This window comes from Geotrypetes seraphini, chromosome 2 (genome assembly GCF_902459505.1).
Source record: "Geotrypetes seraphini chromosome 2, aGeoSer1.1, whole genome shotgun sequence".
In the NCBI taxonomy this organism is placed as follows: Eukaryota; Metazoa; Chordata; class Amphibia; order Gymnophiona; family Dermophiidae; genus Geotrypetes; species Geotrypetes seraphini.
The window spans coordinates 446,185,665-446,207,054 of NC_047085.1; the positions used below are offsets into that span (position 1 = coordinate 446,185,665).

The 21,390-nt window shown below is 43.1% G+C and overlaps 1 protein-coding gene across 5 annotated transcripts in view; it reads left to right on the forward strand.

Annotated features, from left to right (window-relative positions):
- JCAD (junctional cadherin 5 associated) overlaps nt 1–21,390 on the forward strand; it is a 189,737-nt gene that overhangs the window by 101,755 nt on the left and 66,592 nt on the right. For 2 of the 5 annotated variants that reach the window (XM_033931452.1, XM_033931455.1), the window contains exon 1: nt 15,913–16,113. The exons of 1 other annotated variant lie outside the window; for it this stretch is intronic. The gene's annotated coding sequence lies outside the window, so the exon portion shown is untranslated. Of the gene's footprint in view, nt 1–15,912; nt 16,114–16,145; nt 16,615–21,390 lie in introns of those variants that run through there. 2 more of the 5 variants (XM_033931453.1, XM_033931451.1) reach the window with 1 other exon arrangement.

Sequence of the window (21,390 nt, forward strand, 5' to 3'; positions counted from 1 at the left end):
GGGAGAGAAGCAATGTCATGTGGGAAATGCAGCCTTAAAGTTGGGAGCCACTGTACAATACCATCAGTCTTGATGACTTGCTATAATTTAGAGATCGAAGCACTAAAGTGTGAGTTTTTTTGGGAAAAAGGATGCAATGCATGAGAAAATGTGCCAAATATCCAGGAAATTACAAAAATGGTGCCGGTAACATGTCAATCACGCTTAGGCACCATTTAAAGAATTGTGGCTAACACCTACTGCAAGACTTCTGCTATGTAGGCCAGGGTTTTACTGGCATACACTGCAGATGCCTAAGTTCTTTTGAAAATTGCATCTAACAGCGCCTAAGGTCATTTCTGTGTTTACCCATGCCTGCTTTGACCTTAGACACTGTTAGGCGGCTTCATGTAGATGTGATTATGATGCCTACTTTTAGTAATGAGTTTTTAGTTATTTTATAACAGCGCAGTCAATTAACACACCGATTAAAGCAATTAATTTAGTCAGCAGTAGGGCGTCTACCACTACCCAACGTACAGCACTGTTTGCAGAATCAGGCCCAAAAATTTCATTTAAGAAATTGGAAAATCAGGTTAAAATTTTAGATAAGTGTAAACAAGTTGGGTGGTGATAGAAAATAAGGTTCATAGCTCCAGATCTTAGTGCTGATTCTAGAAACCAGCAAGAAGGAACGCTGCTAAAACTAAATTGCTTTGGATTTGGGCCTAGATTGGAAAAACTCCCTGCCGCTGTCACATTGAAAACAGGTATTTCACTACACATAGATTTCTCTTCCAGAATCCTGGGTATTATCCTGGACTCAACACTCACTTTTTATGATCAGATAAACTCTCTGGCAAAAAAAGTGCCAGAGTTGAGAAAAGTTAGATCATTATTCTATCAAGAACATTATTCAGTGTTGGTACAGTCCATTGTGCTTGTTTATTGTAATTCTGTTTATATGGGAATCATGTAGGGTAATCTGAAACGACTACAGTTAATACAAAACACGACAGCTAAACTCGTTTTCGTGAAAAAGTATGACCATGTCTCTCCTTTGTTGAGAAAGCTTCACTGGTTCCCAGTTCATTTTAGGATCCAGTTTAAGTGTGCATGTATTATCTTTAAGTTTCTCTGTTATATTTGACCCTTTAGTCCCCTTATCTAATATAATAAAATGGTAAGCCGCGCATGCACACTTCCTAAGCGTGCGTCCGTTTTCTGTGAGCTGTAGCTAGGAAGTGCGCATGCGCGGCTCACCCCCTGCCCTCTCCATCACCTCCCGCCTCCAGCGGCGTGACAGTTTTCAAAGAGGCGTGGGATTCTTTCAACGCGGAACCACCAGCCGTTAAAGCTCCTGGCGCTGACTCCCGACGGTGGAGGAGAGGCAAGGTAGAAGAAGATTTCCGCAGCCCCCCCCTTCCCTTACCGCTGCCCCGACTGGCGATTCAAGCAGCGTGTCCAGCAGTCTTCACACGCTGCTTCGGGCCCTTCTACTGCCCTGATTTGCTCCGGATGTGCCAGAGTAAATCAGGGCAGTAGAAGGACCCGAAGCAGCGTGTGAAGACTGCTGGACACGCTGCTTGAATCGCCATGTGTAGTCGGACCTGCGGGAAGGGAAAGGGGGGGCCGCCAAAGGACTCGGGCCCGCGTTTGTAGTCGCTACTGTGGGAAGGGAAAGGGGGTAGAGGAAACGCTAATGCTGCTGCACAGGGAACTGGTGTGGGAGGAGGGAATGTTGCTTTGGACAGACAGAAAGACATAGGGGCAGGTGCACAGGGAACTGGTGTGGGGGGAGGGAAATGGAGGGGGAGGGAATGCTGCTTTGGACAGACAGAGGGAGGAAGGGAGACAGAAAGACACAGGGGCAGGTGCACAGGGAACTGGTATGGAGGAAGGGAAAGGTGCTGCTGGACAGGGGGGAGGTAAAACAAAGGGAGAAGGGCTGCTGCTGCATAAGGAGAGCTGTGAAGGGGTGGTGGTGGACACAGGGGAGGTAAAAGGAAGGGAGAATGGACAGGGGGAGCAGGCAAGGGGTGGTGATGGACAGCCAAGGAAAAAGAAAGAAAGAAAGCGGCTAAGGAGAGAGAGAGAGAAAGAAATAAAGACAGACACACACACATATATTCTAGCACCAGTTAATGTAACGGGCTATAAGACTAGTATTGAAATACTTCTATATCTTGCCACTCGAGGATTACACAAAAATATAAACTATCGTTCACCTCTTTTAGGGGAATCATATGTCAGGAAGCTTAGCCAATCTCTTGTATTCAAACTGGTACAAAGCTGGAACAGACTCCCTGACTCTGCTAGATTGATAGGTCAGCTACAACATTTCCGTAAAGCCCTAAAAACTCTGTTGTTTACACAATATCATAATGGCTTACCTACTGAACTGACAAATTGATAGCACTTTAACATTCTCTTTTTCATGTTCACATCTTTTTATGTATTCTGGTCTTTAATTATTTGTGAACCAAGTCTAGCTCTGTTAGGAGATGACCCAGTATATAAACTGAAGATTAGACTTAACTAGACAATCATGCTCCTTGTTGCTAGGCCTGAAAGGTCAATTCCATGTGGCACACAGAAAAGAGAAAACAGTTCACTTTAAGAGATGACTAGTCTTCTTCTTGTGTTATTGTGAAAATCATTTCTGCTCATAGTCATATGGGTGATATTCAAATGCTTTGCGCTAATCATCCACTTACCTTCAAATCATTTTATTGAAGACCTTAGCTTCCCACAGCTGTTCTGTCATTTCCTTGACGACCTCAGAATCCCTGCTCAGCAATGTGCTAATCCGTTCTGTTGCCAGGGAGGGAGCTAGAGAGCAACATCTCACTACAGTTCAGAGGGCAGCTGGTTTCCTTGACAGCAGAAGGAAGCAAAATTATTGGTGAATAATTTTTTAGATCCATTTGCTCAAAGTATTAGGTAAGGATGCCCCTTGTATCTAAATTTTTTTTATTAGCAATTGCTGTTAGACAAACTAAGGAAACATATTTGCTTAGTGCTAAATGACATTGTTTAGATGTGAAGTTATGAAGGGACTGGGTAGTTAGTAGTTGCATAGCTTTTATGATATTTAATTTGCGTATTTGGAAAAGTGGTCATGCCCATTTATGGCCCTTTTAACCAAGTAGCTTACTTATTGAGGTGTTTCATTTGTATTGTGCTGACATTGTAAATATCATATCTATGTTATCTAAATGCTCTTTCTTGAGGTCTATTATGGTATCATTTGTATTCTGACTTATCGTGTTCCTGTTATGATTGTTTTTTAATGCTGTTAAATGTATTGTGTTAGTCCTATTACTAGGTTTCAATTTGCCACCTTCCATTGATTCCTTCATTCATTGTATTTATCACTGCGTGCCTGGGATCAGTAGCATGGAATGTTATAAGAACATAAGAAATGCCTCTGCTGGGTCAGACCCGAGGTCCATCGTGCCCAGCAGTCCGCTCACGCGGCGGCCCAACAGGTCCAGGACCTGTGCAGTAATCTTCTATCTATACCCCTCTATCCCCATTTCCAGTAGGAATTTGTCCAATCCTTTCTTGAACCCCAGTACCGTACTCTGCCTTATAACGTCCTCTGGAAGCGCATTCCAGGTGTCCACCACACGTTGGGTAAAGAAGAACTTCCTAGCATTTGTTTTGAATCTGTCCCCTTTCAACTTTTCCGAATGCCCTCTTGTTCTCTTATTTTTCGAAAGTTCAAAGAATCTGTCCCTCTCTACTCTCTCTATGCCCTTCATGATCTTGTAAGTCTCTATCATATCCCCTCTAAGTCTCCTCTTCTCCAGGGAAAAGAGACCCAGCTTCTCCAATCTCTCAGAATATGACAGGTTTTCCATACCTATTATCAGACGTGTTGCTCTCCTTTGAACCCTCTCGACTAATGCCATATCCTTCTTAAGATACGGCGACCAATATTGGACGCAGTACTCCAAATGCGGCCGCACCATCGCCCGATACAACGGCAGGATAACTTCTTTCGTTCTGGCTGTAATACCCTTTTTGATTATACCAAGCATTCTATTCGCTCTCTTAGCGGCCGCTGCACACTGTGCCGACGGCTTCATTGTCATGTCCACCATTACCCCCAAGTCCCTTTCCTGGGTACTCTTATTCAATAACATCCCTCCCATTGTATAGTTGTACCTCGAGTTTCTGCTCCCCACATGTAATACTTTACATTTTTCAATGTTGAACTTCATCTGCCATTTCGCTGCCCAAGTCCCTTTGCAACTTTTCGCAGTCCTCTGTAGTCCGAGCTCCATTAAATAGTTTGGCGTCGTCCGCAAATTTTATTATCTCGCACTTCGTTCCTGTTTCTAGATCATTTATGAAGATATTAAATAGCAGGGGTCCGAGCACCGAGCCCTGCGGGACACCACTCGTGACCCTCCTCCAGTCGGAGTAGTGACCCTTCACTCCTACCCTTTGTTTTCTACCCTCCAACCAGTTTCTGATCCATCTATGTACGTCTCCTTCCACCCCATGGTTCTTCAGTTTCCGGAGTAGACGTTCATAGGGCACCTTGTCAAAGGCTTTTTGGAAATCTAGATATATGATGTCTATGGGGTCTCCTTTGTCCATCCGTTTGTTGATCCCTTCGAAGAAGTGCAATAAGTTCGTTAGGCACGATCTTCCCTTGCAGAAACCATGCTGGCTGGTTATCAGAAGTTCATTTTTTTCAAAATGTTGATCGATGTTTTCTTTTATCAGTGCTTCTGCCATTTTCCCCGGAACCGAAGTCAGGCTCACCGGCCTGTAGTTTCCCGGGTCACCTCTTGATCCCTTTTTAAAGATGGGCGTAACGTTTGCTATCTTCCAATCTTCCGGGATCTCGCCTGTTTTCAGGGATAAGTTGCAAATTTGCTGCAGTAGTTCCGCTATCTCCTCCTTTAATTCCTTCAGAACCCTTGGATGTATGCCATCCGGACCCGGGGATTTGTCAGTTTTTAGTTTTTCTATCTGCCTACGAACGTCCTCAAGGCTCACTTCTATGGATGTTAATTTTTCTGCCTGACTTCCGTTGAAGAATTGCTCAGGTTCTGGTATGTTGGACGTGTTTTCGTTTGTAAATACAGACGAGAAGAACATGTTAAGCCTTTCTGCCACTACCTTCTCCTCCTTCACCACTCCCTTCCTGGCTCCGTCGTCCAGCGGTCCCACTTCCTCTCTAGCCGGCTGCTTCCCTTTAACATATCTGAAGAATGGTTTGAAATTTCTTGTTTCCCTGGCTAGCCTCTCTTCATACTCTCTTTTGGCTTTCCGAACCTCACGGTGACATTCTTTTTGATGCTTCTTGTGCTCTTTCCAGTTCCCCTCAGTTTTGTCCTTTTTCCATTTCTTGAATGATTTTTTCTTATTGCCTATCGCTTCCTTCACTGTTTTGGTTATCCACGCCGGGTCTTTTGTTCGATTCTTTTTACACCCCTTCCTGAATCTGGGGATATACAGATTTTGCGCCTCGCTCACCATGTCCCTGAAGAAGGACCAGGCATGATTTACCGTTAGCCATGTTTTGGAAGTGTTCCTAAGTTTCTTCCTTACCAATTCCCTCATTGCTTCATAGTTTCCTTTCCTGAAGTTAAAAGTTGTCGCAATGGATCTCTTGCCTTTTGACACTCCTACCTCAACCTTGAACTTGATCATATTATGATCGCTGTTTCCCAATGGTCCCACTACTTCTACTTCCTTTGCAGGTCCCCTTAACCCATTTAGGATTAGATCCAGAGTGGCATTTCCTCTCGTCGGTTCTCTAACAAGCTGTTCCATGAAACAATCCTGTGTAGCTTCCAGGAATTTTGTCTCTAGTGCATTTCGAGCTTCCAAGCCTCCAGTCTATCCCAGGGTAGTTGAAGTCTCCCATAATAACCGTGTTGCCGCTTTTGCATTCACGCTTCATCTCAGCTTCCATTTCCTCATCGATATCTCTGGTTTGCCCCGGTGGGCGATAAAATAGGCCCATCTTTATTTCAGGCCCTTTCCTTCCCGGTATTTTAACCCATAGAGATTCCGGCTTGCTGTTGTTACTCTTTGGATTTCTGCCAGGTACTTGTGTCCTGGACTGACTACTGTTCGAAACGGGATACTGGGCTAAATGGACCATTCTTATGCTTATATTTGGTCATTTATATTGTTATGCTGCTAACAAATTTGTAAGTTGTTCCTGCTCTATGCCACCTTGAATGATTCTCTTAACAAAGGCTGATCATAAATCTCTACACATGATGTTAATTTGTCTCCGTGAGATGTCGCCATTCCCAAATGATCAGATGCTTGCATTTGGATCTATCAGATTATGGCAATATGTAAAAAAAAAAAACCCAGATGTCCTCCTCCTTCTATTCACTGTACAAAGGCTAATTTACAGTAGATCTTTACTCGCTTCAGTAGAAATGGCTGGATAACATATGATGATCTTCCCTAATGTGGAAAATGTGAAGGTTCATTTAAAAAAATTAGTTTACTGGAATTTGCTTTGTTTGACCCTAGCGTTTTCAGGAGTTTAAAATATATATATATTTATTAGGAAACAGAGATATAAGAGTGCAACCTCTTATTAGTCTTTATTTTAGTATTTTGAAATTTTAAGGTTCAGTGAGAAATATTTGTGGTTGATGGCAGAAGAGAGCTACCCAAAGTTTTGTATATGATCAAAGCAATTATGTTTCTGATTTCATCACTGTTCACTAGGGTGCTGTTGCATATGTTTTTTGCTTTATAGAATGTTGTCCATACATAATAAATAAGATGGGTAAGGGGAAAGGTAGAAGGGTGATGGGGAGGGAATATGAAAAAAATTGGAACCATTGTTTATCATTGTGATGTTATGTAACTTTTTTTCTTGTCCTCTTTTAATGGTTCAATAAAACTGTTTCAAACATAAAAGTTAATTTACAGTGGGATCTATTGTACTCTATTGTGGTAAGTAAGACTTGTGCCAGCATGTTTTCTGAGTTACTCTGGAAATAGTAACCTCCACATCGAGGACAGAAATGAAAAATGAACAAAGAAAAAACAGGCTTAGTGATTCCATTTCAATTCAGTGTCGCAGTGCATGCACATTTTGATTAAGGTGGACTGTGGATATGGAAGACGGCACTCTGCAGTGGTCGGAAATAGAGACCAGTCTTTCCTCTATCCTTGCGCTAAGTTGTAGGCTGGGATCCTACAAAAATATTAAGTAAATTGTAGCATTCATATCAGCGTTCAGAAACTGGATCTCTCATTGAAAAATGTGGTTTTTGGTGTATGTTCTTGAGATCTTATTAAAAAGTTTTGAAAATATATATTGCACATAAACATTAATAATTCAACAAAAACATTATCACATGTGCTCTGTATTCACATAAAAAAAAAAGAAAAACATATCAAGAGTTAAGAAACAGTCATATTATAATGTTGAAAAGTTCTCAGCCCAACCAAGAAGAGAATGATGTGCAAGCATGAAACTTACAAGTTATTCCACACTTTTCATATCATTGATATTTGTCTTAATTGAAAACCGCTTGATAATAGGCGGTATATAAATTTTTAAAATAAATATCTTTATTCAATGTTTTCTCACATAGCAGCTATACATAACAGCTTTGCATAGCTTTTGAATTAACCTTGCCAACAGTGGGATAGCAAGGGTGAGAGGCACCTGGGGTGGTGACACCCTCCCCACCCCCATCCGCTCCTTCCCTGCCTCCTCCTGCCATGCACGAGCGCACCCTTCCCTTCCCTCGCTAACGTTGGCTCTTCCTCTGATGTCACTTCCTAGGTGTGGGTCAAGGAAGTGACATCAGAGGAAGAGCTGATGCTGGTGCAAGCAGAAGGTTGGGGTTACTGCTTGCACCGTGAACGCTAATGAGGTATGGGGGAAGGAAAGCCGGCATGTGTGTTTGCAGGAGTGGGGAGGGGGGGGTGCAGAAAGGAGAACGAGTGCTGGTGCCCCCATGAAGATGGTACCCAGGGTGAACTGCCTCCCCACCCCCATTACTATGCTACTGCTTGCAAACATGAGCAAGAATATCTATCCTTAGATTAGATTAGCAGTGTTCCTTGCCAATCACTGACACTGATCAGCATGATTGAAGGATGCATGTTGGAGATACGAGAGAAAGCGGGATGGGAAGAGCAGGAGGTGAAGGGAGAGAAGCAATGTCATGTGGGAAATGCAGCCTTAAAGTTGGGAGCCACTGTACAATACCATCAGTCTTGATGACTTGCTATAATTTAGAGATCGAAGCACTAAAGTGTGAGTTGTTTTTGGAAAAGGATGCAATGCATGAGAAAATGTGCCAAATATCCAGGAAATTATAAAAATGCTTAAATTCTGGAATTTTGTATAGGGTTTTTTTTTTTGTGTGTGTGTTTTTTTTACTTTGCTCCCTTCTGCAAAAGCCTTCACAAACCACAGCCATTCTTTGTAGAAAAATGTCATGAGTAATCTATAACACCTAATAGATCATTTCAATTCATAAGTACATTAAAACATAAGAACATAAACATGGCTATACTGGGACAGACCAAAGGCCTATCAAGTTTCCAACAGTTGCCAATCCAGGTCACAAGTACTCTGGCTAGATCCCCAAAAGTAAAACAGATTTTACCAGTTCTTGAGCTCTCTTCTACCAATTTTCCTGGTTATTTGGGGGGGTTTAATCTTTATGGCGTTAATAGCCTCTTTCAAAGCCCCATATAGCAATGCTGGCAGTCATTGTGTCTTCTTTCAAACATTGTAAATTATATTTTATCTCTGTTTCCAAGATAAATGATCCAAATGTACCAAGAACTCTTCTGCTAAGCAAATAGACTGCAACCTTGTGTACAAAATTGTGCATGCAGAATGATCGCCACACCTCATGCAGACCTCTAACTTTGCACGCACTCCTCTCAGTTTCCTTTTAACCTCCTCATGTAACATAGTAGATGACGTCAGATAAATGCACTGAAGCCCATTCAATTCATATGGGCTTCGGTGCATTTTCCGCAGGAGAATCACGACCATGGCTTTGTAAAAGGAGCACTTAATCTCCCGTTTTAAAGGTAAATCTAACAAAGTCATTTTTGTATTATTCTCTCTTCAGCGATTATATCAAATCTCATTCATGTTCTTGGTTTCAACAAGTCCTGTGTTCTACTGAGAGCAAGCTTTTTATTGGTTCCAGGACCAAGGGAGTCATTTATGACTTGTGGAAACTCCCCCCCCCCCTCACATGTCCTATGAAGTAACATTCACTCATTCTATAATGGAGTATTTCAAATCTTCCATTAATGCCTAATCTTTTGTTGATATTTCAATGTTTCACGATTCTGGTCAGGTGGATGATAATTTACCCCTACTGTTATACTTTCTCATTCATGGAATTTTATCCATCCTGCCCTTTTCCCCTATACATTTAGGCGAGGAATGTAAATAGAGATTATATCACCATAATGCTTAATTAAAACATATATTTTAACTTGAAATGTATACTAGGGCAGGTTTTGATAGTACAGTATTAGAACTTAACCTAGTAAATGACAGCAGATAAAAGACCTATATGTCCCTTAAGTTTTTATTTATATACCACTTATATCCTAAGTGGTTTACATTCAGGTACTTTATCATATCTCCCTATCTGTCCCAGCGGGCTCAAACTCTATCCAGTGTACCTGGGGCAATGAGAGGATTAAGTGACTTGCCGAGGGTAACATGGAGCAGCGAGGGATTTGAACCCACAACCTCAGGGTGCTGAGGCTGTAGCTCTAACCACTGCCCAACAAAGCAGCCAGAGCTGTACGTACCAAACCATGTAGGTTACACCAGTGGTTCCCACCAGTCAGGTTTTCAGGACAGCCCTAATGAATATGCATGCCTGTCTTTCGGCATTATATGAAAATCTCTCTCATGCATATTCATTAGGGCGATCCCAGAAACCCGACTGGCTGGTGGTCCTCCAGGACAGGGTTAGGAACCACTGGGTTACACTCCTTTTTGATTAAACATTGGGTATCACTAGCAGGACAGCTGGCAATACATGATTAATCCAGCAATACTGCTAATATCTTTGGGAAATTGCTGAAACAAGGCTGCCCTGTGAACTTCTAAAAGCTAAGTTACTCACCATTTCATATTCTGCTCTTTTCACTGGTTTTCAGCATTATATCTGCTTAATTTCTCTTCTCCTCCCTGTTTCTTACTAAAAAAAAATATAAAAAAGCACAAAAAAATCCTTCTCTTTCCTCTGTTAAATCTTATTTCCTCTTCCTGCAGTTTTGTTTAAAATACTGTGTTTTAGGTGTTTTAGGTGACTAAAGTAGGGAAAATCCTGTTATAAATCCTGTGTTTTAGGGTAGCACTGATAGAACCTGTAGTTTTGTTTAAAATACTGTGTTTTAGGTGGTATAGAGCCTATATTTCTGTCTTACCAGTATTCAGCCATTGTTTTCTGCTGATTAGGTGGAGAAGGGAGGGGTTCTGTTTTACTTCTAAGGTTAATTGCATTATCTTTGGGACATTGCTGAAACAAGGCTGCCCTGTGAACTTCTAAAAGCTAAGTTACTCACCATTTCATATTCTGCTCTTTTCACTGGTTTTCAGCATTATATCTGCTTAATTTCTCTTCTCCTCCCTGTTTCTTACTAAAAAAAAAATATAAAAAAGCACAAAAAAATCCTTCTCTTTCCTCTGTTAAATCTTATTTCTTCTTCCTGCAGTTTTGTTTAAAATACTGTGTTTTAGGTGGTATAGAGCCTATATTTCTGCCTTACTAGTAGTCTTACTTATAGTCCCACCAACCCCAGGGACCACTATTCATATATAGAGACCCATATAATCAGGACTTCACAACCAATCAAGATGACCTTTATTCTATGCAATCACTGTGGTGCTTTAATTCCAAGACATACTATTTGGAGGCTTAAGGCTTGCCCCATCTGTCTTCAACTTGCCAGTATTAAGGAGGAGCTCTGCAAACTTAAACAGGAATTGAATACAATTAAAGCAGCTTCCATCACTCCACAAAATCATACCAACTTACCACCTCTACCTCAAAGAATAAAACAGCCCAGGAATAAATGGGTCACAGTAGGCTCAGGAAGACTGCGACATGTAACACAGAAACATCCACCTTCACTAATATTACCTCTACAGAATTCCTTCGCTCCACTAGTGCACTGCGATACTCAGGAAAACAGAAGGGAGGTGGGACTGGAACCAATGAAGGAAACTCAAGAGAACAAGAGCACCCTAAGTACAAATAAAAAAGCCAAAAACAGAAAACTATTACTGTTGGGGGATTCCATCATCAGAGGCATTAACCTTGGAACACAGGGCGAGGAGTCCAAAATAGTGAAATGTCTTCCAGGATCCTCAGCTACCAGGAGTTCCAGGCAAATAATAATAATAATAATAATAATTTTATTCTTGTATACCGCCATACCCAAAAAGTTCTAGGCGGTTCACATTCATTAATTACAGTCCGCGGTGATACACGGATTTACAATATATTGACAAAATTACAAATTTACACAAATTACAAAATATTGACAAAATTACAAATTTACAGAGTTGTAACGAAGTTACAGAACTGTCAAAACTACAAAATTACAGTATTGTAACAAAAAATTACAAGCGATGAAGAGGGGGGGGGGCGAGAGGAAAAAAACTATAGCTGAGATTTAGCAGGGGTAGTGGTAAGACAGAAGGAAGGGTTGGTACGCGCTAGCGAGTGTGAGATCAAGTGTGGAGGGGGGGAGAGTGGGAATACTGACTATAATTAAGGAAGAAACTAAGGATTTTAACACTGATGTTGTTATCCATCTGGGAACAAATGACCTGGCCAACAACTCCACACTTGCAGCACAGAAAGCTTTTCGGGAGCTTGGTGAGGGCGTGAAACCTTTTGTAAAGACTTTAGCTTTTTCTGAAATACTGCCTGCATATGGAAAAGGAGAGCAAAGAATGAAAAACACAGAGGACTTTAATAGATGGCTCAGAGCCTGGTGTCATCAAGAAGGCTTCAGGTACATAGGAGGATGGGGAAATACATGGAAGGACAAGAAGCTATATTGCACTGATGGGCTACATATTACTACAGCAGGAAAAAGAAACCTTGCAGAGAAATTTAGACAATATTTTTCCAGGCATTTAAACTAGAAGGTGGGGGTGGTGTATGTACGAAGGACAATTATAGAGACCACCCCCGGCAAAAGAAAAGATGATAGTAGTAAAGGCTGCAACATAAGCAATATCAGCAACTTATTTCTTAGTATTGCAACGGAAAGTGAAACGACACAAAAATCCATACGAAAAAGGAGATTATTGCTGAAAAATAGCTGGAAAGCGATGACCACAAATGCTCGCAGTCTAAGCAACAAAGTTCATGATCTGCAAGCCCTGATATTAGAGGCAGATCTAGATATTGTTGCTATCACAGAGACATGGTTCAGTGAATCACATGGATGGGATGCAAACATACCGGGATATAATCTTTTTAGGAAGGACAGAGATGGTCATAAAGGTGGAGGAGTAGCTCTCTATGTAAAGATCAATATCCAAGCGACCGAAATGCAAGGGACCTGGGGAGAGGAAGAAGCGATATGGATTGCTCTGAAAAGAGAAGATGGAACTTCTATCTACGTGGGTGTAGTCTACAGACCTCCGACTCAATCGCAGCAAATTGATAAGGATCTGATTGTGGATATCCAAAAGTTTGGAAGGAAAGAGGAGGTTCTGCTGTTGGGAGATTTCAACCTGCCGGATGCGGACTGGAATGTTCCGTCTGCGGAATCGGAAAGAAGTAGGGAGATTGTGGATGCCTTTCAAGAGGCTCTGCTCAGACAAATGGTGACGGAACCCACAAGGGAAAAAGCGATATTGGATCTGGTCCTCACAAATGGAGAGAGTATCTCTAATGTTCGAGTGGGTGCTCACCTGGGTAGTAGCGATCATCAAACGGTTTGGTTTGATATAACGGCTAAAGTGGAGAGCGGCCGCACGATACTTAAAGTCCTAGATTTCAAACGTACGGACTTTAATGCAATGGGAAAGTACCTGAAGAAAGAGCTGTTAGGATGGGAGGACATAAGAGAAGTGGAAAGACAGTGGTCTAAGCTGAAAGGAGAGATAAAAATGGCTACGGACCTTTATGTGAAGAAAATCAATAAAAACAAGAGAAAAAGGAAGCCGATATGGTTCTCCAACCTAGTGGCTGAGAAAATAAAGGCGAAAGAGTTGGCGTTCATGAAATATAAAAAAAACCAAGAATAGGTGAGCAGAAAGGACTACAGGGTGAAACTGAAAGAAGCCAAGAGAGAGATACGTTTGGCGAAGGCACAGGCGGAAGAACAAATGGCTAAAAATGTAAAAAAGGGAGATAAAAATTTTTTCAGATATATTAGTGAAAGGAGGAAGATAAAAAATGGAATTGCTAGGCTAAAAGATGCTGGGAACAAATATGTGGAGAGTGAAGAGGAGAAAGCAAATGTGCTAAACAAATACTTCTGTTCTGTGTTCACAGAAGAAAATCCTGGAGAAGGACCGAGATTGTCCGGCAAAGTTACACGAGAAAATGGAGTAGATTCTGCGCCGTTCACGGAGGAGGGTGTTTATGAGCAACTTGAAAAACTGAAGGTGGACAAAGCGATGGGACCAGACGGGATCCATCCCAGGATACTAAGGGAACTCAGAGAGGTTCTGGCGAGTCCTATTAAAGACTTGTTCAACAAATCTCTGGAGACGGGAGTGATTCCTGGGGATTGGAGGAGAGCGGATGTGGTCCCTATTCATAAAAGTGGTCACAGGGATGAAGCAGGAAACTATAGGCCGGTGAGCCTCACTTCAGTTGTTGGAAAAATAATGGAAGTGTTGCTGAAAGAAAGGATAGTGTATTTCCTTGAATCTAATGGGTTACAGGATCCGAGGCAACATGGCTTTACAAAAGGTAAATCGTGCCAAACGAACCTGATTGAATTTTTTGATTGGGTGACCAGAGAGCTGGATCGAGGACATATGCTAGATGTAATTTATTTGGATTTCAGCAAAGCCTTTGATACAGTTCCTCATAGGAGGCTGTTGAACAAACTTGAAGGGCTGAAGTTAGGACCCAAAGTGGTGAACTGGGTCAGAAACTGGCTGTCGGACAGACGCCAGAGGGTGGTGGTTAATGGAAGTCGCTCGAAGGAAGGAAAGGTGACTAGTGGAGTCCCTCAGGGTTCGGTGCTGGGGCCAATCCTGTTCAATATGTATGTAAGTGACATTGCTGAAGGGTTAGAAGGAAAAGTGTGCCTTTTTGCAGATGATACCAAGATTTGTAACAGAGTAGACACCGAAGAGGGAGTGGAAAATATGAAAAAGGATCTGCAAAAGTTAGAGGAATGGTCTAATGCCTGGCAACTAAAATTCAATGCAAAGAAATGCAGAGTAATGCATTTGGGGATTAATAATAGGAAGGAACCGTATATGCTGGGAGGAGAGAAGCTGATATGCACGGACGGGGAGAGGGACCTTGGGGTGATAGTGTCCGAAGATCTAAAGGCGAAAAAACAGTGAGACAAGGCAGTGGCTGCTGCCAGAAGGATTCTGGGCTGTATAAAGAGAGGCGTAGTCAGTAGAAGAAAGAAGGTGTTGATGCCCCTGTACAGGTCATTGGTGAGGCCCCACTTGGAGTATTGTGTTCAGTTTTGGAGACCGTATCTGGCGAAAGACGTAAGAAGACTTGAGGCGGTCCAGAGGAGGGCGACGAAAATGATAGGAGGCTTGCACCAGAAGACATATGAGGAGAGACTGGAAGCCCTGAATATGTATACCCTAGAGGAAAGGAGAGACAGGGGAGATATGATTCAGATGTTCAAATACTTAAAGGGTATTAACGTAGAACAAAATCTTTTCCAGAGAAAGGAAAATGGTAAAACCAGAGGACATAATTTGAGGTTGAGGGGTGGTAGATTCAGGGGCAATGTTAGGAAATTCTACTTTACGGAGAGGGTGGTGGATGCCTGGAATGCGCTCCCGAGAGAGGTGGTGGAGAGTAAAACTGTGACTGAGTTCAAAGAAGCGTGGGATGAACACAGAAGATTTAGAATCAGAAAATAATATTAAAGATTGAACTAGGCCAGTTACTGGGCAGACTTGTACGGTCTGTGTCTGTGTATGGCCGTTTGGAGGAGGATGGGCAGGGGAGGGCTTCAATGGCTGGGAGGGTGTAGATGGGCTGGAGTAAGTCTTAACAGAGATTTCGGCAGTTGGAACCCAAGCACAGTACCGGGTAAAGCTTTGGATTCTCGCCCAGAAATAGCTAAGAAGAAAAAAAAAAAAATTTTAAATTGAATCAGGTTGGGCAGACTGGATGGACCATTTGGGTCTTTATCTGCCGTCATCTACTATGTTACTATGTTACTATAATATTTTTCTTGCTAAGTTCAACCTTAAGATAGTTTCCCCTCCCCCACTTTGTCACACATCTGCACTCTTAGCATATGATCAGAATGTGATATGATCTTTTGCCACTCTGGGGACACAGACCATAGAAATCTGCCTGGCACTGGTCTTAATTTTTAACTACTGGCGTGGCCCCTGAAGCACCATTTAGAAGAGTTGACCTTCAAAGTCCATGGCTCCCCTTTCGTCCTTTTGGAAGTGGTTCCGTCCAGCTCTTCCAGGAATTACAGTGACCTTGTTTGCAAAAAAAGATTAACTTTTGAAGGTCACGTCAAGTGGCGCACACAACAAGCCATTTTTAATCCTCTGGATAAGCTACTTCACATGAGCACAATGTTCCTGAAATGGGTGGGGGTTGCTATTGGATGCAGATCATACAGAATTATTAAGTGAAAACACATCTGCACCAACATATTATATATATATATATATATATATATATATATATATATATATATATATAATCCCTCCTTTTAAAAAAAAATATGCCCAGAAGAGGTTTGCAGAGCAGGGAGGTTTAAGACTTGCTAACTTTCAGGCTCACTTCAAGGTCATTAAGCTAGTGAGGAAAAGCTTCGCCTGCCTTCAGTTCCTTTCCAAGGGGCTGTCTGGAGTCTGGTCTAGGCGTAGTCGGCTGTGGCTTCACAGTCCTGGAGCAGCTCAGTGCAGTGGAGAGATGGGAGGCAGCAGGGCTCTGCCCGGTGAGTATTTAACCCCCATTCTTTGAACATCGGGAAGGGGAAACTGTGCCAGCAGGGGGGGGCGTGACATAAGAATCTTGAAGGTCTTTTCTCGCCAGTGAAACGCTGCTTAATTCAACCAGGAAAAGAAAAAAAAGTGCAGAGACTGCCAGCTGCAGGCGATGAACTCCGTTTCTCCCCTAACGTCAAGCACACGCCCGTCTTTCTATACGTCCTTGCAAAGGTTCTGCACGTGGTTCCAGCAGAGACGCAACCGGCCTCTCTCGGGCGTCGGGAGACTTCTCGAGCCGGGGCTCGACTTGGGCTGTGATCTTTTTCGTGCCTTCTGGCATCACGTGTTACGCGCTTAACCTGGTGGCGGCGTTGCCGTCTGTTTGTCTGGGGACTTGGCGGAGGGAAGTGGACGTTTGGTGGCCTGCCAGGCATCGGGTCAAGAGGATGGCATCTGTACCTTGAAACAAACTTTGAGCTCCTGAAGGTCATGTTGGTTGTAAATCCGAGGTATTTTTTTTTTTAATATATATATATTTATTTAAAAGTTTTCCCAAATTTTCAAATGAAAAAAACATTGCAACCATGCAAATATTATAACTATTTAATCATTATAAAATAAACATTGTATCAATTCCGTTTCAAAATATAACCAACCCCTCCTCCCCTCTCCCAGGACTGCTAAAAAAAAAAAGAAAAAAAAAAGCAAACTGCATTTAGGGCTCCTTTTACGAAGCCGCGGTAGCGGCTTTAACGCGCGCGCTAACCTCAGTGCTAGCCCAAAAACTACCGCCTGCTTAAATGGAGCGGCCGGCAATTTAGCGCGCGCGTTAAATCGCTACCGCGCCTTCGTAAAAGGAGCCTTTAGTTCCGCTAAAGGGAAGTACTGTATATTGTTGTAATTCAGGATCTGAACTGATTAGGGCTGGCAGTTTATAGATTTGTTATCCTTTTATTTTTTTATGGGGGGGGAGGTTCATTTTCAACTCTATGATGCTCAAACACTTTTTTAAAAAATTCCAGGAAACCTCTACAAAGTGATTTCCTTATAGTTAAATGCAGTTGCATTATGGAGTATATAGTATTGCGCAGTGTCGCATACAGTGATGGTAAACTATAATATAGGGACCCCCAGATTTTCCATAAAGGATTCCACTGCCCTGGGCTTCCTGAAATAATTCGCCAGTGTAGGGAGCTGTAACTCTTGATCTCTGCCTGTGTTGCAGAAAGGGTACAGGCAGATGGTAGCCGGAATCTACCAACTCTGTGTCAGCATGCACACAGAGAGAATGGAAATGACCGAAAATTCCCTGGTATCACTTTAAACGTACTGCTAAGAAGGTTGTATTGTGAATTAGAAACACACAGTATTCAGTGGGTAGAATGAGACCTTACTAAAAAGCCCCAATTTACATATAATTTAAGAAACTGTTGGTCTGATGCAGGGGTAGGCAATTCCGGTCCTCCAGAGCCACAGGCGGGTCAGGTTTTCAGGATGGATTTGCATGCACTGTCTCCTTGAGATGCAAGTCTAACTCATGCATATTCATTGTGGATATCCTGAAAACCTGACCTGGCTGTGGCTCTCAAGGACCGGAATTGCCTACCCCTGGTCTGGTAAAGAACAGCAGCCAGGTTCCAAATTCCTACCTGACAGCTGGAATGGGGGCGAGGAAGGGATAAAAAGTGGTATTTATTCTGTTTATAAACAGTAGAGAAGGGAGATCAAATTCCTCCCTTGAGGGCCACAATCCAGTCGGGTTTTCAGGATTTCCCCAATTACTATGCACTGAAAGCAGTGCATGCACATAGATCTCAAACATATTCATTGGGGAAATCCTGAAAATCCGACTGGATTGCGGCCCTCAAGGTGGGACTTTGAGACCCCTGGAGTAGATCAAATTCAGCCATATTCACCCTATACCAAGGATAGGCAATTCCGGTCCTCGAGAGCCGCAGCCAGGTCAGGTTTTCAGGATGTCCACAATGAATATGTATGAACTGGATTTGCATGCACTGTCTCCTTGAGATGCGAGTCTATCTCATGCATATTCATTGTGGATATCCTGAAAACCTGACCCGGCTGCGGCTCTCGAGGACTGGAATTGCCTACCCCCTGCCCTATACCAGTGACTCCCCAAACTGGTCCTGGAGGCACCCCAGCCAGTCAAGTTTTCAGGACAGTCACTATGAAAAGTCATGAGAGAGATTTCTAAGCACTGCCTCCACTGCACGCAAATCTCTCTCATGAATTTTCATCGCGAATGTCCTGAAAATCTGGCTGGCTGGGGTGCCTTCAGGACCAGGTTTGAGAACCCCTGCCCTACACCGTCACTGTGTTTGGGTGTTTTTTTTTTTTCGTCCTGCAACAAAATCATATATTAAGGCTCATAATCCTTAAGACTATAATTGTCACTCAGTTACAAAACGTAAATAACAGAGAAGGGAAAAAGCCGGATTCCTTTGAGGTGGTCACTGTGAGCTGAAGCTTGCACTTTATGAATTTGATTAAAAACCTGCAACGTAGCTATTTATTTAATCTTCTAAACGGTTTCATTTGAGGCAAGAATTAAAGAGCCTTTCCTTATCTTATGTGAACAAACACTGTTTATAGATGTCAAGTAGTCATCTGGTGTAAATTTTTATTATGGCACCTGAGTTAGATGGTACATGCAGTTCTAATACAAAAATTTTCAATCCCAGGCCTCGGGACACACCCAGCCAGCCCGGTTTTCAGGTACAATCATGTGCTTGAAAAGTGGATTGTGTTGTGGCTTAATGTATGTCTCTATATCTAGAGGAGGTGAAATAAAGTCATAAAGTTAGGGATTTCGGTCTGGATACAGGGAAATACTTTTAAAACCAATAGGAGGAAAAAAAAAATTTTTCACTCGGAGAATAGTTAATCTTTGAAACACGTTGCCAGAGGTTGTGGTATGAGCGGACAGCGGAGCTGGTTTTAAGAAAGGTTTGGAGGAAAAGTCCATAGTTTGTTATTGAGAAAGACATGGGGAAGCCACTGTTTGCCCTGGATTGGTAACATGGAATGTTGTTATTCCTTGGGTTTCGGCCAGGTACTAGTGACCTGGATTGGCCACTATGAGAACATCATTGGTCTGACCCAGTAAGGCTGTTCTTATGCTCTTACGTGTGCCAAGTATAGGACAATCAAGCCATTGTAACATTACTGGTGAGGTTGGCTCTAAGGCACTGGGGAATGAGGCATTATGACATCACAATCTCAGCTCTGGAATGTTGCTCTCATTGGGGTTCCAGAATCTTGCTGTTTGAAATGTTGGAATGTTGCTACTCCTTGGGTTTCGGCTAGGTCAGGGGTGTCCAATGTCGGTCCTCGAGGGCCACAGTCCAGTCGGGTTTTCAGGATTTCCCCAATGAATATGCATGAGATCTATGTGCATGCACTGCTTTCAATGCATATTCATTAGGGAAATCCTGAAAACCCGACTGGACTGCGGCCCTCGAGGACCGACATTGGACACCCCTGGGCTAGGTACTAGTGACCTGGATTGGCTACTGGGCTTGATTGGCCATTGGTCTGACCCAGTAAGGCTATTCTTATGTTCTTATGGGTGCAGACTCTAAGTTACATACATAATTCTAATGGCTGCCCTCTCAATATTTCTCCCCTTTGCTTTCCTTGTTATTCATATTGCGAAAGTATGGCTGAGCATCTACTTTCCACAAGTGTCTGACTTAGGTGGATTAACTATGGGGTCCTTTTCCTAAGGCACACTAGCCAACTTAGCAGGCGCTAAATGCTAACGTGCCCATTATATTCTGTGGATGCGTTAGCATTTACGCGCAGACTAAATCGGCCCCTGTATTTTAATTTTTGCCCTTCTCCGATCTCTAATGGGTGCTTGGGGCCTGAGTCGCTGTGCTTTATTTCCATAGACAAAGGGCTCCTTTTACGAAGCCTCGTTAGCGGTTTAACGCGCGTCGTAGCTCGCGCTAAACTGCCGGCCGCGCTAGCCACTACTGCCTCCTCTTAAGCAGGCGGTAGTTTTTCGGCTAGCGCGGGGGTTAGCGCGTGATAAAAAGTCGCGTGCGTGAAGCCGCTAACGTGGCTTCGTAAAAGGAGCCCAAAGAATAGGATGTAAGCCTCCGTGAATTATTTTTTTTATTTACTACCTTTCTAAACCGCCTACCACTAAGCGGTGTGCAAAATTTTTTTTTTTACATACATAATAAATTGGAGAATGGTAAAAACAGCATCTTGTCACCCTGTCTGATGTTCTGCTAGGATTTCCCATATCAGATGCTCTGTTCCAGAGGCAGGTATGTAATCTTTCATTTAGTTTTTTTGGGGGGTGAGAGGGGTGTCACTGATCACTTGGGGGGGGGGGGGAGGGTCATTACTTAATCCATCCAGTGGTCATCTGGTCAGTTTGGGTACTTAGACGCATCCAAAAAAGGCCTAGCCCAAATTGTGTAAGTTCCATCTAGGACGTCTTAGAAAAGGTACGATTATCACCACAAGATGCCCAAGTTAAGCCTGCCCAAAGCGCGTCTCCCAGCTTGACCCCTGGAACTCTGGATGTACATCGGGAGAAACATCTTGCTAGGCATCCAGAAACAGGGGTTTGATTATTGGCACTTGGCCATACCGGCGATTAGTGCTGACGTAGGCGGTTTTTTTGGACGTTTTTGTTTTTTGATCGTGAGCCCCATAGGCACTACTAGGCATGATTCTATAAATGTCACTTAGTGGTTGATTGACAACTGAAAGAAATGGTGCCCAGCAGTTAGACACCGTCTATTAAATCAAGGCCAAAATGCACCTCCGTTTTCCCCATTTAAATTCCTGTATTCTATTATCCGCGGTTGAGTTATGAGTTAGGTGCCATCAGTGACGTAGTAAGGAGAGTGTGTGTGGGTGTGTGGGGAGGCAGGCCGCCCCAGGGATGATCTTCCTAAGGGTGCGGCATCCCTCCTCCTCTCTTCCCCCCCCCCCACGCCTCTCCTTGCCGCGTATGCACACCCCTTGCCTTCTGCCATACCTTTTTTACTTCCCCGGCACGAGGTTGCTGCCTGCCTCGGCGCTCTCGCTGACATCCACTCCGGTATCCGTGCCTAGGAAGTGACGTCAAAGGGCGAGCCAACACCGACGTGGGCATGCCACTCACCCGGGAGAAGCTAAAAAGATTTGGGGAAAGGGAAGAGGGCGTGAGTGCGGCGGTGCCCCATGCACCGTTCACCCTTACTACACCACTGGGTGCCATCGACTTGTGTTCAAGTCCTAGTGACTTCATGAATTACAGATCT